We start from the raw sequence: 18781 nt of genomic DNA, 5'->3' as shown, positions 1-18781 counted from the left end.
GGGACAGTTTTACATTCTGTAATCCTTGGGTGAAGATGGCTAGGTCCCACTGTTTGTGGGTACTTTACAAAGTGAAGTTTCTTAGCACCTGTTAATTTCTCATTTTATCAAAATCCGTAAAAACTTAAATGTCAAGTCCTTTGCCATTTTTAATTGCAAAATACAACCAGAGACGTTGAAATTAAGAATAAACTGACAGGAACCAGAGGGAAGGTGGGAGGGGGGTAATGGGGGGAAAGGGGGAAGCGTTTTTGGGAATAACTATAAAGGACACATGGACAAAACAAAAAAGGGGTAGGATCAAGGTGGGAAGTGGGGATGGCTGGAGTGGGGGCAAGTGGTGGTGGGGGGGAATGGAGACAACTGTACTTGAACAACAATAAAAAATTGTGGAAAAAACCCTTAAATGTCAGTGGCTAAAATGTGTCTGGTCACTCTCCAAATATTTAACTGGAACTCTGATATTCTGCTCATATTGCATTTACCATGTTTCCATCCTGTTCAATTTCAAGCTTTAATAGATCAACTGTCTATAGTGCATTGTCAGTGAGTTTGTGTATGTCATTCTTATTCAGACATAAATTCTTGAGATTTTACTGTGATCAGATGATTACCTTGCCTTTTCATAGGTACTATGTTATTTCCTTTTCTTATACATTTAGTGTGTGAGAAAAATAACAACACTAAGTAAAATATCATTTTTTATGTAGCAAATATTCCCACAGATAGAGAAATTATATATGAACAAACAATACCTTCATTATTACTTTATTGATGGCTTAGTTTGTGTGATTTCCTGTCAATTCTATTTCAATATGTGATTCACAAGAATATATTGTCCAAGTAATCATTTCCAAAGCATTGTAATCTAACTAATTTTGAAAATAGATATACTCAAAATAAGAAAGAAAGAAACATTTCACACAGGGAGATGGGCTACACAAAATCATGTGAACATTTGATGACAGTTTTGTGTAGTATTATCTTTTCAGGAAAATATTTTAAATAAAATGACTAAAAGATAATATAGTAAAAGAAAGAATACTTTGTTTGAGAGACCATACATTATCACATGGGAAAAATAGGATATAGCACTCCACATATAATGTAGTCATGAAGAGTTTTGTCAGAATTGCTGAAGTGGGAGTTCTTTGTCTTACTTGGTGTTTGGTCTTAGAGGAATTTCAATCACTCGGCTGAGCTAGCAGTGTGAGCTCTGCTCTCTACTGCTCCCTGGCTCTCTCGCCCCCACTCTCTAGCTTCTACTCTCTTGTTCTCTCTCTGAACTTGCAATATTTTGTTTTTTTCTCACTAATCATTATGCTTCCCACTTGTTAGAAGCTGAATCGATAGAGTTTCTTCTCTGCATGGATTTAAAAAGTGAATCTTGATTTCAATAAATGCCTTGTAGAACCAAGGATTTCTAGGGCATGACTATGTTAAATACAGGGCAACTTTATAGTTAATCCTCACTCCAGTAGGGCTGAGAAACTGAGAAAGCTGGGAAGATAGACAACCCATAATTAAAAGGTGCTATTCTTAATAAAAATAACTGTTACTGAGTTAAAAAATAAACAAACATATTACCTGTGCTTACTTTACATCTCCATGAGTATTTTTATTACTGGCAATTTGAACTTTTTGATCCCTTTTATCATTGTGGCCCATCCCACCACTCCCCTCCACCTGACAACCATCAGTTTGTTTTCTGTATCTACAAGTTTGTTTCTATTGTGTTTGTTTCTTTGTCTTATAGAGTCAACATATATGTGAAATCATGTGGTTTTTGTCTTTCTCTGACTTATTTAATTTAGCATAATAACCTCAAGGTCCATTTGTGTTTCAATAACATTTTAATAACTATATACTGTGCCAGATGGTTATTAGACTCATTAGGGTCATCATTTTGTAACATATATAAATGTCTAATAACTATATTGTACACCTGAAACTAATATAATATCATATGTCAACTAGAGTTAAAAATAAATTCAAAACTACTCAAGTGAATATTCACTCAGTCATTATTCAGTAGAAGTGCTAGTTGTATATAACAGGAAAATCACATATAATTATATTTAATTTTATCAATGTTACTTCTTCTTACACTTGCTATATATAGTCAAATATGCCAAACATGGGAATTTATAGAATCTGAAAAATCAGGTTGACTTAGGGGTACTTGAATATGTTCTAATTGAAAGATTCTGCTGTTCTGAGCTAAGCACTGAGTATTATGTGTGAATTGTTGATAAAATTTGTTATCAAATATTTTAAAGTTAGCAATAATAACTCTTAGTTGAATATGAATAACTTGCAAGCAATTTTTCACATCCATTATTTGATGATTATTAACGTTGATAACAATAATAAATTTTATCATTCAAGTATTTACTAGGTACCAGACAATTTATGGAAAAAACCTTACAGCTTCAAAAACAAGAAACCATAATACCTACCAGGCACAGATTTGCATTCTATATTGTTATTGCACTTTTAGAAAGCAGTAAAGCCAAATCCTATTCCAAATTTTACTGACTGCTTAAAACACTATCCTCCTAATATTTCTGAAAGGAATGCAAGATAATTTTAACTAACCAGTCAATAGATGAGATTCCATGGTTAGGAATATCTCACAGATTTTGTAAAAATAATGTAACAGTTCCTGTGGCACCTCCACGTTACTCTTCATTATGCAGACTGGGGTGTCAGGGTAATACAATTCAGATTGAAAACACACATCCTTTTGGACACTAAGAAAGGTACATAAATAATAAAATTAGAAGACACATATACTTACTAGAAAATGTGGAGAATTCTAAAGGAAAGACATACAGGAAGGGCTTTATTCATCTACTTCAGAATGTTAATAAAGAAGTTTTGGTAAACAGTGACACCTTGATTAGTTCTATTGCTTTTTTTTTCTAATTTATCTTTCTTACATTTTTAAGCAGTGTTACCTTAGGACTGCAATACTTGTTTTTTTAACCTTTTAAAAAATGTCTTTATGGTATAAACATCAACTACTTATGCAGTTGCTTTGAAAGAACTTTGGGCAAGCAAACAACATTAACTTACTACCCACTCACTCTTAATGGCTTATAGTATAATGATATTGTGTCCATTTTCTTTCTTTTTCACTTCATTATAGAACAACTTCATTGTTTTTACACAATAAGAAACATAATACTGTACTCTGCTTTTGTTTCCCTGTAGAAGGCTAGTAGAATACAAATGTTATCATCTCACAATGAAAAGAATTGTCTTAAGAAAAAAATCTTTTAACATCTTCTGAGACAGCAACGATTAAAAAAAATCAATGTAGTTGCAACCATTAAAATGAATTTTCTTTTTTATTTTTTTGTCAGAAGTATAAAAATTCAACTCTTAACATGCTTTAGAATGTATTCTGATACTCTGTATTTTAAAAGGTATATCTTGCTTTCCCCATTGATCTTTGTCATTGTCCCATAAGAAGGCAGAATGAGTTGTGTTCACCCTGGAGTCAAGAGCCTAACACCAGGAAGGCAGAGGAACCACACTGTAAGTAAGATACAACACATGTAATATTAACAGTGTTATTTACTTTGAACACATTCTTGTGGGGATTTTCCAACACCTCTGCCTTTGCTCATGTAGCTTCACAGAGGGATTGTGGAGTGGAAAGAGTGTGGGCCAAGAGCTTGAAATCTTGGGTCTTGTTCAAGGTTAGCCTTTACATTAATTTAAAACATTTTGAGGGTAATAATTATGCATGGGCCTTGTTTTGTTTTCATTTCCTCTAACAGACCTTGGCATGGAATAAGCTCTAAATAAATATTTGCTGAATGAATTAACATATGAGCTTAGACAAATTGTTAAAGTTGTCTGAGTCACAGTTTCCTCGGATGAAAAATGAAAATAATAATATCTGAACTGTGACAATAAAAACGATATGTGGGTTTTTGTTCTATGTATATCTACTTGGATATTTGCTATAGTGTGTGAAGATATAAAGTACATGGAAATGTAAAGAAATATTTTTGTTATACTAGAATCCTTTTTGAAGATACTGAGTGAGGAAAATGAGCATATTGTGATACTTGCTACAATAAACATCAAAAACTGTAAAAACACAATAAAGTTTACAAATGCAAAAAATGAAACTACTACAATACTTCTAGCTTGTGATAAATCTCCCTGACCTAAACACTACACACTTGTTCCCTGAATACCATTTCATGCTGTCAATAGGATATTCAAGAAGAAAAAAATGTTTTACATGTCAAATGGAGATGCTCCTTTCATACCACACTGCCATTAAATATTGGCATCAATCAGAAATTCATTAAAGAAGTAGTCAAACCACAAAAACATCAAAAGTGCCTCAGTAGATGAGTGGGTTAAAAGAGTGGTGGTGGATATATACAATGGATTATTAAGTAGCTATGAAAAAGAGTGAAATCTTACCATTTGCCACTGCATGGATAGACCTAGAGAGTATTATTCTCAGTGAAATAAGTCAGTCAAAGAAAGGTAAATACCATATGATTTTACTTATATGTAGACTCTAAAGAACAGAATAAATGAACAAACAAAACTGAAACAGAATCATAGACACACAGCGAGAACTGGTGGTTGCCAGATGCAGGTGGGTTGGAGGGCTGGTTGAAAGATGAGAGGAGGCTGGGGGAAGGTGTGAAAATGGTGAAGGGATTAAGAAGTACAAATTGGTAGTTACAGAATAACCACAGGATGTAAAATACAGCATAGGGAATATAGTCAGTAATAGTGTAATAACTATGTATGGTATCAGAGGGTTCCTAGATTTATTGGGGGTGATCACTCAGTATGCTATATAATATCCAATCACTGGGTTATACACGTGAAACTAATGTAACACCTGTTACTAATGTATGTCAACTGTAATTGAAAAATAACAGTATTTAAAGTGAAAAAAAGAAGGTAGTAAGTGTAACATTTGGATTATTCTTCTTTAGAACACTCACGGTGATTGGTAGAGGCAGGTCACAAATGAGGCAGTGGGAGCCATTCATCTGTGGTGTAGGCCATTCATGAGGTGCACTGTCTATAGAGAATTTAAAAACAATAATAAAGTGACTAAAGTTGGTCTGCTTTTTATTAACAGTACGTCTCAAGTCAGTGATAAAATTTTCCTTCCAGGACAAAATCTGTGTTGTTTTGTATTCTAAACAATTACTACATTAACTGTTGAGTTTTAATAATGTATATGTAAGCTTCAAATTAGCACATTTTTATTACTTATCCTTTAGTAAACATTGCATTCTATATGGAATTTAACTCTCACATATACAGCTGGGCTTGATACACGCATTTGTTTTTAGAATGAGTTTGTCAGGATTTGGAATCATTTGAGTGCTCTCCCAGCATGTTCCATAACTTTGTTTAAACTGCACCGTAGAACTAGACAATGACAGTTCAATGATTGTACAATGAAAAGACAAAACCTGAATTGATCAAGTGTACTTTTAACTGTGTTTAAAATATTGGGAACTATTAGAACGGATCCTAAATAAACAAAGACTAGGACAGTATTGCATTTTTTGGAACTTATTATAAAATAGAATTTTTATCACTCTATGCCAAACTTTCCTTTACATTTAAAATTTTTAAAAACTGTATATGTCAATTGCATCATTATTTTTATTTTTTATTTTTAAATGTTTTTTGTTTTTTTTAATTTTTTAACACAGCTTTTTTTAAAAAAGATTTTTAATTTATTTGTTTTTTTAGAGAGGGAAGGGAGGGAGAAAGAGAGAGAGAGTGAAACATCAATGTACGGTTGCTGGGGGCCATGGACTGCAACCCAGGCATGTGCCGTGACTGGGAATCAAACCTGCAAAGCTTTGGTTCACAGCCTGCACTCAATCCATTGAGCTATGCCAGCCAGGGCAGCATCACTATCTTTTTAAAAAAATTTAAGTTAAAGAAAGGTGTTTGCCAGCCAACTATGAACAAATAGAGTTACAAATCTGTGTATATGTCTATTGACCATTAATATTTTAGAAATATTATTTTTGATGAAGTCATTGACAAATCTGTAGATTGTCTCATTAAAAAAATTAAAGTTATTATAACTTTTTATAGCTGTAGACCAGCATAAGGGTAAGTATTTTCTCATTCTTTAGAAGATACAATGATATAATAAAAAATACTAATCTACTACATCATTCCCTTTTTGTACTGTAATAGTAGTTTCAAATTTGTATTTTTAAATATTTTACTGACATTATCATATACATGAAGTTCAGTAAAGTAAAACCTTTAGTTTCTGTTCTCTTTCTGGCCATTATTATGTCTTTCATTTCATGATTATTACTTGATAATGATCTATTCATGGGTCACCTGTGCTAGGCAGGCTATAGACAGGGATTTTTTACCCAAGATTTGTCAAATGAAGAAAAGAATGTTGAATTGGTGTTTTAGGGTTCTTAAGATATAATCTTAGCCATGGAATTGCTGGGTCAAAAGACAAATCCATTTTTAGTTTTCTGAGAAAATTTCATACTGTTTTGCACACCAATGTTTATAGCAGCACAATTTACAATAGCCAGGTGCTGGAAGCAACCTAGGTGTCCATCAGTAAATGAATGGATCAAAAAACAGTGGTACATTTACACAATGGAATACTATGCAGGAGAAAGTAAGAAGGAGCTTCTACCCTTTGTGACAGCATGGATGAAGCTGGAAAGCATTATGCTAAGTGAAATAAGTGAAGTGGTGAAAGGCAAATACCATATGATCTCAACTTTAACAAGAATCTAATCAACAAAACAAACAAACAAGCAAAATATGACCAAAGACACTGAAATAGAGAATAGGCTGACAGTGACCAGAGGGGAGAGGGGAGGAAATTTCAGGGGAAAAGGGGAAAGGTTTACAGGAACAAGTATAAAGGACACATGGACAAAAACTAAGGTGGGTGGGAATGCGAAGGAGGTGAGGTGGGGAGGGCTGGGGCATGGGCTGGGATGGGAATAAAAAATAGAAAACTGTACTTGAACAACAATTAAAGTAAAATAAAATTAAAAAAAGAAAAGAATGTTGAAACTGGATATGTCTTTTTTAAAACCTTATGTAAAAAATAGGTTATTTTTAACAGCCAAGAGATTCAGTTCTTAATTGTGGCTCATGTAATAGAAAGGGAAAAATTTTATCTTCTGTGTTTGTACATACAAATGTATAAATTAGGGAAGACACTGAGATAATTAGAAAGGGAAGTATTTCCCTGATTTTGTTTTGAAATTTTTGTTCCTTAAAATATGCTGTTAAGAACATGAAAAATGCAAGGCATAGAGTGAAAGAAGATATTTATAATACATCTAAACAACAAAAAGATTCACATCCAGAATGTATGAGGTATACTCATAAATCAGTAGGAAAAAAAGGGAATGCAAATGAAAAAAATCTTGAAAGGATATTCAAATGGCTAACACTGATGTAAACAAATATTCAATGTCATTGATATAAGGGGATTGTAAATGGAAACCACAAGGTGGTAACATTATAAACTCATTAGAATAGCTTAAATTATAAGAAAATAAGAGACTGACAATATCTATTGCTGGCAAAAACACAGAGTAGCTAAAACCTCAAATACATTAGTTATAAGATTGTAAACTGGTACAACACTTCAGAAAACAGTTTGGCGTTATGTTCTTAAGCTGACTATGTGTATACTTTGTGATTCAGTTTCTTATAAGAATGACCTAATAGCTTTATTTGTGGTGACCAAACACCTTAATCAACCCAGTTATTTATAAACATTACAATAAATGAATTATCAATAATGCACTAATAGAATTGACTGTTATATAGCAATAAAAATGAATAAATTGCTATATGCAACAAGATATATTCTCACAAACATCATTTATATGGAATATATAAAGCATATATTTAAAAATTCCTATGAAATATATAATTCAAAACTGCCTAAAACTAGTATAAAGCCATAGAAATCAGGGTAGTGCTGAATTTGGTGGGAAATGTTAGTGACTGGGAGAGATCTTGGGACACTTGGTTTTCTGGTAGTATCTAATTTGTTAAAGTCTTCTATATGCAGGCTATAATCAATAAAATAATTAAAATAAATTTTAATATACTGCACTAGTTGTAATTTTAATAAAATAACAAATTTATACAAGAACACCATTGTACAGCAGAGCCACAGAGACCACATCTTTTATGTATGATCACACTAAACATAAACTGACCTTATAGCAACCTTTGTTGTAACACACCAGTATAAGCTTTCATATTTTACCAAAAACCTTTTGAAAATTAAAGTCATTAATAAGCAATTTAGATAAAATTGGATTTTGAAACTGAGGAAAAATCTATTAGATATGGTTCTTATATGGTGATTTAATATCTCATTCACAATTCAATCATTATCTCACACAGAATTACTAGATTGCCTAGTGGAATTACCAGTTAAAGGGATGTAGAGAATGCATGTGTTGCAATATTCTTAACATTTCCTTTAAGAGTTTTCACAGATGTCTTGAAATGTACATTAGAGACACTTACACATAATTAATGTTTTTAAGTCAAGAACTAAACCTATTAAAGTTTATATTATAACTGAACTATTTTGACTTTTTCTTTTTTTAATTTCTTTTTATTAATATTTTAAAGATTTTATTTATTTATTTTTAGAGAGGGAAGGGAGGGAGATAGAGAGAGAGAGAGAAACATCAATGTGCAGTTGCTGGAGGTCATGGCCTGCAACCCAGACATGTACCCTGACTGGGAATCGAACCTGCAACACTTTGGTTTGCAGCCCACACTCAATTCACTGAGCTACACCAGCCAGGGCTATTTTGACTTTTTCTTATTTGATATATGAGAGGTCTGACCATAAAAACTCCACCCATTCTTAATATAATAAGAAAGGTTTGCACAACACCCATGTACCCTGGCAGCCAAGGAGAGTGGACTGAAATGCTGATGGATGAACAATGATGACTTCACTGTACTAGTCAGTGAGGGTGGTAGATGCCATTGAGTTAGCATGTGTACTGTGTGGCCATCACATTCAAAATGACTGAGTGAGCAGAGCAAGGGATCTGCATCAAATGTTGTGTTAAGCTTGAATACTCCTCTATAGGATCTATTCAGATGATTCGGAAGGCCATAGCTATGGGCAACTGGTGATTGGCAGCTTCATCACAACTATGTGCCTGCTCATGAATCATGTCTTGTGCAGAGTTTTTTGGTGAAACATCAAATAACCCAGGTGACTCCGCCCCTCTATTGCTCAGATTTGGTGTGCTGTGACTTCTGGCTTTTTCCAAAACTAAAATCACCTTTGAAAGGGAAGAGATTCAGACCATCGGTAAGATTCAGGAAAATATGATGGGGCAGTTGATGGTGCTTGGGAGTACTGTGTAAGGTCCCCAGGTGCCTAAATGAATGGGACTGAGGCATCATTCTCCTCTGTACAATGTTTCTTGTATCCTCTGTCTTCTTCTATAAATGTCTCTATTTTTCATATTACATGGCTGGATACCTTCTGGACAGAACTTGTATGCTATTGCTTATTATATACTGATTTAGTTTTTTTTCCAGGAAAACACAAATAAGCAGGCATGTTCTCAGGGTAATAATCCCTGAAATTTCCCTAAAGATAGAAGATAAAGGAATGGTAATAATGTGGTATAATGACAAGAAGTATAAAAATCTGCCTTTCTTTTTGATTGACTGAGGTGTGGCAATCAAAAGCGTTTGGTACCCATAAAAGTCAATTATATTACTACCACAATCCACATGTAAAATTTCATTAAATGTAGAATTACTGTAAGTTACTGGTGATTTAAGAGTAAAGCTAACAGAACACTATTTTTTAATAAATTTATCTACATGTAATTAAAACTTAAAAACAGAAAAATGTTTACTAATCAAAAGAAATTCTGAAAGGCTTGACATATAACTTAATAAAGATTAATAAACCATGTCCTTTTATCCAAGAAGAGATTTTGCAATATGATATCTATATGATAACATTAGTTCTTACATCATTTTTAAATTATAATTTTATAAAATCAAAACATTTTTCTTCCAATGTTAGATATTGATATTAAATTATTCACTTGGATATAATGGAGTTTTTGATACACTGACATCCCTCAAAATCTTAAAAATATATATGACAAAAATAATTAATGATATATGGGAGTCAAATACAGTCTACAGTTTGTTTTTAGAAATTTGAGGGCATTAACTTTGTATGTACCCTACCATGAAATTAATTTTATTTGTCTGTTAGTTAATCAATAAAAGTATAGGAGGAATTAGAAAGGGTTTGTCACTCATGTGAGAGAATACTGTGTAGAGAGCCTTAGGGCTGAGCAAGCCCAGGTCCTGGGGGTTGAACCCCTGCTCTTAATTACCTAAGGCTCATGTACTTGTTCACTCAGACTCCATTTCAGCTCAATGGAATCACACGATGAAGGCACCAAGGCCTATCCTGCTCAATGATAAAGCTGATTTGCACTCAAATTTCCTGATTTTTTAACCTTTAGATAATAATGCTAATGGTCTATGCTCAGCAGTCATTACTTCATGTAGAAATGCCCCGAAAAAACATGTGCTCTATTTCAAAAATCTTTGCATTTGTAACTAGATCTTAGGCTCCTCCATTTAGAAATCTCTATTCAGAGCAATAATTTTCTAAATAGCTAATGTCAACAATATCGTCTTCAAGTTCTAATATTTGTATATTTTTTGTTTCTAAGTCCTTTTCTTGGTGCTTTATTTCTTGAATGTAGTTAAGCTATTTTTTATTGTTATCTTACAGATGAACACTAAATTTTATTATCTATTACAGAAAAATCAATAACTTTGTAAATTAATTCAACTCAGAATTTCTTTTCTTGCTCTGCTATTTGTGTATAGTTCAGTTGAATCATTTGTGAGTTGTGAGGGTTTGCCAGACCCCATTCTGTTGAAAGTTTTTTGTGATGTAAGGTGAATGCTTCTCAGATCATCAAATTCATAAGACCCTTTTATTCAAAAGCTCTGCAATTCTGTTGTTACCTTGTGTAGCCGTTTTTCATTGAACGTTGGCCAACTATGAAGGCAGCAACCTGGGGTTCTGACTTAGTGTCACTGTAAGCCATTTGGTCTGATGAAGCACATTTCCTTTTTACTTTGCTCTCCATTATATCTTTTACCTATGTGACAACATGCCCTGTAGGGCTTTAACTATTTTTTTTCTCTTTGATGCTGGAGCAACATTATGTACAAGTCATCAACTCACCTTCAGATTGTACTTCCAAACACCACACCAAGTATTGTGGTTGATGTTATAAATGTAATAAAAGGCCTTGAAAGTGAGTTTATCTGAAAGTTCTATTTTAGTCTTAATATATTGAATACAAATGAAATTATTCTTGATTTTAGAAAAAAAGGATTTTAATGGGAAAACATATTTTGCCAAGCAAAAAGAGAGAAATAAATAACACTTTAAAATGTTTGCTTTGACACCAAATCAGAGTGTGAAATGATGGCTCCTCTCATTCTATCACACTTGGAGTCATGGAGAGACACCAGCTAAAACACCTAGTTGCATCTGCTACTTAGAGAAGTGTGATTAGGTAAAAAGTTCATTTTCTTTTACATTATGTAATCTTATTATTAAAGATAATTTAGCTCCATTTTTACCAACTGTGCTTTTAGAAGGAAACATTTATGTATATCACTGATTCAAATGTAGGTGTCTATTAAGTAAGAATAACTTGCAATATGAAAAGAACTTTTAAAAAGTCTTGAATCTGTTATTGTTTTCAATATTGCTATCTCCATGAATTAGAGTTCCATCTCTGAGAAAATATTTGTGTGGTTGTATTTTTATAGCTATTTTAATACCAGTATAAAAAATTTAATATAATTTAAAAATCTGCTCTTTAAAATAATTTTCAAATTAAAAAAATAGAATTTTAATAAATTCAAGCATGTCTCATAAGACTGACAGATGTCAGAGGGAGGTTTTTGGGGAACTGGATGAAAAAGTAGAGGTATTAAGAAAGAAGAAACACCTCACAGACACAGACAATAACATGGTTATTACCAGAGGGGGTCCGGGGTGGAGAGAAGTAGAAGAACATATGGGAGGGATAAATGGTGATGGAAGGAGTCTTGACTGGGGGTGGTAAACACATAATACAATGTACTAATGATATATTATAGAATTGTACACCTGAAACTTTATATAATTTTCTTAACCAATGTCACCCCAATGGATTCAATAAAAAGTAAAATAAAAAATAAAATTTCAGGATATTCTTGGAGCACAAAATATTTGACATTAACTAGATTATCCAAATTAGGCAAGTATTAACTTATTAATTCTGGTGAAAACAGGTGAATCTTTAGCAAAATATTCCCAATAAAAGATTAGTGAATATTTTCCTTGTGTCTGCTTGTTTCTTGATTTCTTTTCCTCCTTTCTTCCTAAATACAGGCTCATAATTGGATGACTTTTGCCTGGAAATTGTTTGCTAATGAAAAATGAAAGTTTGTCATTTTATCCTGAAATTTACTGGTAGGAAATTAAAAGATTAGAATGTTGCAGTTGAAATGGGTAGATCTGATATCCTGATACGTTTTAAGAAAAAGTGTAAAAATGAAAGATAACTCTGCTCCATGAAGTATCAAGGGGATTGAACATGTTCTTTTTTGTTTATTTATATTCTTTATGATATTCATTTGTTCGATTTTTGGATCCAAATGAAATCAAGATGTTTCTTGGGTCTCTTTTAATTATTTATATTAAATAATTAATAATTAATTAATTATATATTTCCATAATTCCTTTCTCCTTTTCTAATACATACATATTATTTTTATTGTATTTTTCCATCACCATTTATACCCTTACACTTCCCACTATTATAATTACATTACCTTAATCCTGAGTACTAATGATTACTGAGTGCTGATGAATTTCCTTCCTGATGAGAATCACTGTGAAATACTTTGTGGCAGAAAACTGGGAACGACACAAGCCCTCTCCCTGGGTCTGTTGTTTGGGTTAAGTTTATAAAGTCATGACATACCTCGACATTTCATTGGGGAGACTTGAACAATTGTGGCCAATGAAACCTGTTGAGCAGTGAGTGCTAATTATCAGTGCTAATGAACTCTATATTTTCTTCTATTGTTACTTCTAGAATAAAGTTTGTTTATCCTGCCCTGTAATAAACTTTTATAAATTAATGACAAACCCCTGTCAACTCAGTGAAAAGCAGTAAGGAGCATTCATTCTTTCATTGTTCAGATATTAGATTGAATACCTAAGCACTGTGTTAGAAACTGAGTGTATAATAAGTAATGAAAATGGACATGGTTCCTGTTTTCATGGAATTTATAGTCAAATAAGGAAGACAGATAATAATCAAATAATTCTCATAATACATCAGTCTCAATTGAGAGAGTTCTCTGAAGGGCAAAAATATTATTCAGTAGCATCATAAAGCAAAGGAAACAACTCTAAATTAAATTATTAGAATGCTATAATGAGGACAGTCCAGGGCTAGATGCAATTTTGAAGTGATAAGGATCTACCAAGATATGTTTATGGGGCATACCGATATTTCTCAGCAAATCTTAGATACTGGTTGTGGGAGGAAACACTATTCCTAAAAATACTTCTGAAGTTTTTGAGGAATACCTGCAACTCATTTTATTAGACATTGAATAAAAGAATTATCCCTGAAAGTAAGACAGATATGAGCTATTTGGTTTCTATCTCAAAACTGATTGAGAAACAGACTTCATGCCTCTTATTTGTCTCAATGGCCCACACAGAAAATACTGGGTAAGCAGAGAGCTGTATCTAGTCACAAAAGTTTTGACTTCTGAATAGGTCTAAATACAACTTTAATTGCTATTTGAATACAAGCTAAATGGTTGAGTGATTCCATTAACTATACCCATATGGGGCTGACTGCCTTTTCAAGAAATTCAGAGAGATTTCTCATAAACCACATGTAAAGTAACCATAAATAACCATGTGCAAAACTATGAACACAAGCTGAACACTATTAAAAATGCAACTTTTACCACACTATAAAGTATTTATCTACTTTAGCAACTTTTTTGTGTGTGAGACAGAGACACCAAAGACACTTCACTATAAAGGAACCGCAATATATATTATTTTGGTAACAAATGGGAATCAGAAGAAACAGAAAGATAGCATATGGAAAATAATTTATAGAGAAAAAGATAAAAAACAAAAGAACTAATTTTTTACTTTGAAAATGTGGTCTGATATCTGCCTTGCTCACATGGACCATTATTTAGAGCAGACAGGTGGTGGCAGATGTGGCTTCGATATGGAGAAAACTAAATGTCAAGGAGCTAAGAAACTATAGTTCTTAAAGAAAATTAATCCTGAGCTCCCCTAATTGGACTTCTCTCCATGCCTCTTTCCTCCTTAAATTTCTACCTGGAGTTCTCAGTAAATGGTAGCAATCTTGATGGGATCTAATGGTTTGAGTAATTTTTTTCTAGTGATATTCATAAACAGTTTGTATAAGTACCAGTGTCTATGGTGTGGCAATTAATCTGAAAACAGGGCCATTTATTTCATTAAAAGCTGATAAGGAATGATATATTATCATATATACTATTTTCATTATATATAATATAGTAATTATTTGTATTATTATATCATTTCTTTCCTGTCATACTTTCCTTTAGGAGTAATGGGTTAGATATTGTTATTAAACTTATATGAAAGGAAAAATACTGCTTTTATGTATTTCATGTATTAAACCAGGAAATTTTAAAATTCCTATAGTGTAAAGGTACCATTTGGGTGGTAGGGGGTAATGCCGCATTTTCCCTGGCCAGAACTCATACAAAAATCTTTTTTTAAAAATCCATAATAAACACCCAGTTAAACAATGACAAGGTACAAAATTAGAAGCAATCTGAGTAATATATATATATATATATATATATATATATAAAATAGAAAGTCAGATATGTACACACACAATAGGCAAAGTATAGGTATTTAATTTCACCATCCCAGGAGATTCTCTCTGTGTGACATTAGAGATATCACTGGGTAATAATGATAATGAAGTAGAGGAGGAAGATGGTGATTTTTATTCTGGAGGCCACTCCAGGCCAGTGAGCTGCTGTGGGAAAGATTGTGCTTCCAGTGAAGCCTCCCTGCTCTGGAATGACCCATCCTCCACATTCCAGGGAAATGGATCCTCATCTCTGTGTCTAGCCTGGTTCTGTGTGTGCCGTCCTTCACTCATGTGGTTCCCAATCTTTCTAGCCGTCATCTTCTCACAACATGGTTAGAACCCTTCATGGCATTTTATATCAGTGTTGTCCAGGAGAAATATTACTTATGCCACATTAGTAGTTTTAAGTTTTATAGTAACCACATTTTAAAAAGTAAAAACAGTGAAATTAATTTTACTAGTATATTTGAATTAATATCTAAAATATTTTAATACATAAAGAAAAATCATTAATGATTGAGTACCTTATGTGCTTTTTTTATACTAATTCTTCCTATTCCTGTATGTCAGGACATCTCAGGTTGAACCAGGCACCGTTCGGGTACATGATAGACACATGTGCCTAGTGCCTACCATATTGGTGAGCACATCTCTTGATACTAGCAGTGGTCTGATGATTCTTCTCCATGTGACCACAGGACTAAATCAAGCAGTTAGCTGCCTTATCAAGAATACTTTCCAATTGCATCTACTAAGAAACCTAGAAATGAGAAGACCATGACCCCACTTTAGAAGTCAAATAACACCCTTTCTTTTAAAGTTCATTCTGTCTTGGAACAAATTTACATTAGTCTCACAGACTCAATTCATACCCAGAGCATCTGAAACTTTATTCTCACTTTCATTTAATCCCACATCTAGTAATTAGGCTTCTATACCCTTTCCTCTTAGAACTCTTAAATATCTAATAGTTGACAAAGCCCTTAACATTCTCTTATGGTATACTAGGCAGAATAACCAAATCAGTAGGAAACAAAAGAGAATTCCAAACTCAAGTGAGATTGTGAATCATACAAGCTATATACTACATCTATAGGGAATTAGTATATCCATTGTAAAGCCCAGAGCATGGTTATTTTTATTCAAATAGAATTAGATTTTAGTTTTTACTCCATCATATGTTTCTGTACCTAACATCTTTACAGTAAGAATCCATTTCACTTTAAAATAGGATACCAATCACAATTTAAAATACTCATTTTAACCCTGGCTGATGTGGCTCAGTTAGTTGGAGCATCATACTGTTAATCTAAAGGTTATGGGTTTGATTCCTTGTCAGGAATCAATGCCCAGATTGCAGGTTCAATTTGGTCCCCTGGTTGGGGTGCACAGAGGAGACTATCAACTGGTGTATTTCTTTCATACCAATGTTTTTCTCCCCCTCTCTCCCTCCCTTACTTTTTCTCTAAAATCGACAAGTATGTCCTCAGGTAAGGATAAAAAACAACAAAAAAATACTCATTTAAAAGAGCTATCAAAATATTAAGAAAGGTACTGACATTTCTGGAAATTCTGAAAAAATATTGGATATTTGCATGTAAAAGAAAAAAAACTAGACCTCTATTTGACATCACTCAAATAAATCAACTCTAAAGAGATTAAAGACAAGTGTTAGACTGGAAACCACAAAACTCCTAGAAAAAAATAGAAACTGTTCCTTTACATGAGTCTTGGCAATGATGTTTTTTTGGATACTACACCTAAAGCACATGCAACAAAAGCAAAAATCTAGTGGGACTACATCAAACTAGAAAGCTTCTGCACAGCAAAAGAAACAATTAAAATAATACAAAGGCAGCTTAAGGAGTGGGGAAAATATTTGCAATCTATATATTTAAGAAGGTGTTAATATCCAAAATATATAAAAAACACATACAACTCACTAGCAAAAAAACCCCCAAATAATCCTACTAAAGAATGAGCAGAGAACTTGAATGTTTTTCCAAAGAGAGCATACTTATGGTCATTAAGTACATGAAAGATGCTCAGCATCACTAATCATCAGGATAATGCAAATCAAACCCACAGTGAGATACCATTTCACACGTGTTAGAATGGTTATTATCAAAATACAAAGATAGCAAGTGCTGGTGAGGATATGGAGAAAAGATAACACTTCTTCACTGTTTGTAGGAATATAATCAGTACAGCCACTATTAAAAACAGTATGGAACATTCTTCAAAAAATTAAAAATGTTACTAACACATGATCCAGTACTTTCACTTTTGGGAATATTTCCAAAGGGGATGAATACATTATATGAAGAGATAGCTTTGCCCCCATGTTCATAGCAGCATTATTTACAATAACTAAGACAATGAAACAACTTAAGTGTTCATTCATGGATGAATGGGTAGAGGAAAACATGTGTATGTGAGATATATATATATATTTATATAATATATAATATATAATGTATAATGTATGAACAATATATAATATATGAATAATAATATATATAATATATATAATATATGTATAAAAGTATATAAAGGAAATAAATATGCCATTTTGGCCACATGGATGGACCTTGTGGGCATTATGCTAAGTGAAATAGATCAAAGAAAGATAAACACTGAATAATCACACTAATGTGGGGAATCTAAAAACAAAAGCAAACACCAAATCATATAAACCTAAATCAGACTTGTGGTTACCAGCGGTGGTGGATGAGGGGAGGGGGAACTGGAGGAAGGTAGTCAAAAGATACAAAGTTCAGGTTATAAGTAAGTACCAGGGATGTAACTGTATGACATGACCAACTGTTAACACTGCTACTTAGAATATCTGAACATTGTTAAGAGAGTAAATCCTTATAGGTTTTATCATAAAGAAAGAATGTTAACTAAACTTATTGTTGTAATCATTTCACAATATATGTTAGTCAATTCATTATGCTGTACAGTTTAAATTTATATAGTGCTGTATTTCAATTGAATCTTAATAAAATGAGAAAAGTCTGAAAGAGAAAAGGTCATTAGTATTTTGCATTAAATAATATTTGGGATAGTAATCAATGCTTCTAGCTATCTATTCTTTCAAACCTTATTTCAAGGAAGTATTTTATTTATGTAACTACATTTCCTATTTACATGAATAGTAAAATAATTGGTAATTTGGATGTGAACATATATTAGAATTATACAGTATTATTTTATACCTGGGCTGTTTACTTATAAGACTTCCACTATAAAAGAACAAAAATCACTAAACAGTAAAGTTTTCACTAATGGCTCAAAACTTCCTGGTCTAAAATATTCAGAATATTTCCAAAGCCAGTATTAGAAATTCTGACAACAACCTTATATCAAATAAAAGAGATTATAATTAATTACACATGATCACCTGGGAGAGATTTTAGATAAAATTTCTACTTAAAACTTCAAAGATTTTCCTCAAAGAGAAGTGGATGTAAAAATATGCCTCTACCTACCTTTCTTCCTTCCCCTTTCTTTTCTTTTTCCCCCTCACTCCCTCCCTCCCTCCCTCCATTCCTTCCCTTTTTCTTCTTCTCTTCCTCCTCCTTTTTCTTTTCTTCTTTCTCTTTCTCTCACCCTCTCCCCCCCCCCCCCACTATTCCTTTTCTTCTATTTCAGGAAGGAATATGCTTCAAAGATTGATGTCACATGAGTACAAGAGATGAGACCCATACTCTAGAGCCCTAAAGGATCAAAGATTATTGCCTGAGGGGAAAATGAACTTGTTTCTG

This window comes from Phyllostomus discolor, chromosome 3, assembly GCF_004126475.2.
Source record: "Phyllostomus discolor isolate MPI-MPIP mPhyDis1 chromosome 3, mPhyDis1.pri.v3, whole genome shotgun sequence".
Lineage (NCBI taxonomy): Eukaryota > Metazoa > Chordata > Mammalia > Chiroptera > Phyllostomidae > Phyllostomus > Phyllostomus discolor.
Note: the sequence above shows the minus strand (reverse complement) of the source record.